General features: G+C 39.5%; 1 long non-coding RNA gene across 1 annotated transcript; it reads right to left on the bottom strand.

Annotated features, from left to right (window-relative positions):
- Positions 1 to 150: 150 nt before the first annotated feature.
- Positions 151 to 1,400, bottom strand: LOC106530907 (uncharacterized). The gene is made up of 2 exons (XR_001311844.1): positions 1,359 to 1,400; positions 151 to 1,223 (listed from the first exon to the last, which is right to left on the bottom strand). It is a non-coding gene; the product is annotated as an uncharacterized LOC106530907 (long non-coding RNA).
- Positions 1,401 to 3,554: the final 2,154 nt, after the last annotated feature.

Here is a 3,554-nt window from a genome sequence, read left to right as displayed (position 1 = left end):
GAGCAGCAAAAACACATTTTTAGACCAAATATTATAGATTTGAACAAATACGCACAAAAACATCWAAATTAGCACAGAACCAGTACTATCCTGCATTTTAGACACATTCTGGGCAGTTTATCAGCCAAAAAAAGTTAATTTTGGGGTAAGTTAATCTTTAAATTTAGAATGCACTAGTCTAGCTGTTTTAAGTTTCTCAGATGTCTGTAAAACTGTCAGTTCTGAGTAAAAAAGACAGAAGTAATTGATGTAGTCCGTAATGCAGTCTGTGATGCTGTCGATGTCCTCCCCATGACAGCATCACAGACTGCATTAGACGGCACTCTAAGCATTTGCCTATACTGCCTACACATGGGCCGGCCCTGACTAGGAATGTGTGAATGACTGAGCTATTTTTACACTCAGAGGTACAGTTGTTTTGTGGTTGTCATCTTGAATAATTAAAAATTATTGACTTTCAAAGTTAATCAGTTGTAGATGCACAGCCAATACATATTCTCTGAAAGTTTAGAAAAATACATAGTGATTCATAACTCGCTAACAAACAAACAAACAGGGCTGACTCCTCCAGTTAGTGCCAGCATTTTAGGCAAAGATGTTGTGGAATGTGTTGAGAATGACTCTCAGCTATACAGTATGCCACATTTTAACTCAACATCTGTAAAATTTACCTTTTGTGCTTTCTAAAGAGTTGTCATATTGAATTGCTCTAAATGCAAAATGTATTCAGTTGTAGATCCGTTGAATGAGTTTTAAAAGTTTCGTTAAAATCTATTTGGTGTTTCATGAGACATTTTGCTCAGAAAGCATTCAGTGGTGGGTGATAAACAATTCACAGAATCAAAATCCCCTTTGTTTGTCACTACATAAAGGCCTGAAAGTGACTGCAGGTCATTCACGATGTGAAACCCAATTAGTGGGTTGAGCCACAGTCATGACTATAATGTAGTTAAAAAGCTCTAAATGGAGCCTAACCAGCTCTCTGTGGAGGCATAGAGTTGGTAAAAGCCAATAAAGGCTGTGTTTTATTGAGCTACTGAAGTCTAAGTTCACAGAAAGCCTGCTGATGGAGCAACACGAGGAGCTCGGTTTTCAAACAGGAGATCAAGTATTTCAAAGATGTTCTGACTGGTGAGGGGGTGATGGGTTGAAGGAGTGGGACCAGCTGAGAGGAAAGCAACCAATTTGGCACTTATTTGGGGGGAAATGAGCACCATTAACAGCTGGAAAAAAAAAACAAACAGAAATACTCATAAGAACATGGCTTCAAACACAAAAAATATTTGACAAGTATATTTTCAATAACACATTTATATGACCTCTTTAATGTTAATAAAAAACATACATCTTTTTATTACCTCTGCCAACGGCGAGGTAATGTTTTCGATCGCGTATGCCTGTCTGTCTCTCTGTTTGTCCGTCTGTCTGTGAACAACATTACTCAAAAACTTGAGTACAGATTGTCATGACATTTACAATACATGTGGGTACTGGCACAAGTAGCACACCATTAAATTTTGGTGATGTTCCGGATCACGTTGCGGCTACAGGAATTTTTAATTTTTTTTAATCCTCTCAGATCAGCAAAGCTGTGATGCTTTCACGGGGCTTCTGTAAAAAAACAGTGACAGCTTTCAGTGTTTGGACTTCAAACTTTATAAAAGTAATGTTAAAACCAGATGTAATGATGAATAATTCTTGTCATAATGTGCACATTTTTACGCATTTGGTGCACATTTACAGAACGTTTTGTGACCACGAAGTGCGTGACTGCACCATGAAACCTATTTTTCCCATTTCCTCAAACACACCACATTGTCGGTAGGCTTGTACACAGATCGATGAAGAGTGAGGAAGAGGAGTGACATGGTGGACTTCAGTCTCGGAGGTTGTTTGTTTGTTTCTTTGTTMATTTTTATTATTATTTAAATGAGGCCAGGTCAAGTCGAGAGCTACTTGTGCGCCCCTCTATCCACCTCTCGCCAAACTTTGGGGAAAAAAGAATGCGCAGAGCATGGTTGTGACCGCTGTGTGTGGTCCTCACAAAGATAGGAAGACACGTGTGTGTCTGTGTGATTACATGCACGATGAAAACTCTGCTTTTTTGAATCACGTAGCACCGATGCGAAAGCTTTCAACAATAACGTCGAGTGACGAGTCGGACTTTTTTCCTTTTTTTTCACATTGGACTCCACCGGGAAGAAATCCCGTGCATACTGCCTGCTTAAATGTTCACTACGGCACAACTTATTCGGCAAATGTGTTTCCTTCTCTGCTTTTGTGCATTAGCTCTGTTACAGGATTGGGGAAATTGGACTTGGCAGAGGTTTGCACTCTCCGAGTGCTTTTAGTTTTTTAGTGCATTTATACAATAAATCCCATTACAATCGTCACACCTGGGGCTCTATCTTCACTTGCCAACTAATCACTGGTGGAGGCTTCAACTAGTTCTTGGTTTTCTTTCATCAGGGTCTTTAGTTTGCTGTAATTGTGACTTCCTGGTGTAAGAAGTGAGCTGCAGTGGTTGAGGATGCCGACTTTGCCCTTCCCTCCAGATATTTTCCAGGCACGTTCCACTGAACGGAGATTCTGAGGCAAACCCAGTATTTGCTGGAGAGATTCTAAATGCTGTGTGACCTTGGGTTCTCCTGTAGGAACTGATGATTCTTACTGGAGAGAGACAGAGATGTTTGAGTTTCTCTCCTGGACCTGTTTCCTCTGATGCTCAACCTAAAGATGCTTTGATCTCCAAAACACATCTGATCTGATTCTTCCACTGACTGTTGAAAACAACCCTGCAGCTTCTCGGGATCCATAAATTTTTTCCTATTGTAAAACTAACATTGCTTTGTTTCACCAAAAATCACTCAGGCACTGTGGCTTACCCTTTTTCAKAATATTCCTGTGAGGTGGATTTATGGCTGCGATGCAGGAATGTTCATAATAAATCATCATCCTTTTTTTCAGCTCTGAATCCAAACTGAGTCCGTCCTTGTTTTTGAATAATGTGGAACTAGACAAATAAAAAAAAGTGTTAGTTTCAGTGAGTACTGATGTTCTTTTACCTGCTGTGTTTATGAACTCTGAGCCTTGGATGCAAACTGATTCAGTCAGACTTTAATAAAATTAAAGGGATCCCTGATTAGACATTAGACTTTATTTGATAAACATATATTTTAACTGTAAAATAAAGACTTTGAAAATACTGTAGGCTGTTTAGTTTTGTACATTTTTAAAAATACATTTTAACACGGACGGAGCCATTTTATTTGCACACAAAGCATTTTGGGTAAATGATGACGTGGAAAGGTCCTCCGTGCGAGGCTGCTAGCGAGCTATATCCACCCTGAAGGTTAATCTTGGACAATATCTGATGATTGACTCTTTTAAATGAAACCAGAGAGCGTTGACAGAGAGGAGAAGGTAGAAATGACTCAGCCTGGAACTGAAAATATGGATGGAGGACAACAGGTTAGCTTGTTTGTTAAGGCTATATAGCACGAAGGCTAACAGGCTAAGCTGAGGTTGTTCTTCCATGAAGCAGCTCTGTTGTC

The sequence above is a fragment of the Austrofundulus limnaeus genome, unplaced genomic scaffold, assembly GCF_001266775.1.
Source record: "Austrofundulus limnaeus strain Quisiro unplaced genomic scaffold, Austrofundulus_limnaeus-1.0 Scaffold575, whole genome shotgun sequence".
Taxonomy (NCBI): domain Eukaryota; kingdom Metazoa; phylum Chordata; class Actinopteri; order Cyprinodontiformes; family Rivulidae; genus Austrofundulus; species Austrofundulus limnaeus.
The sequence above is the reverse complement of the archived record's forward strand: the minus strand, read 5'-3'. Positions and strand labels throughout refer to the sequence as shown.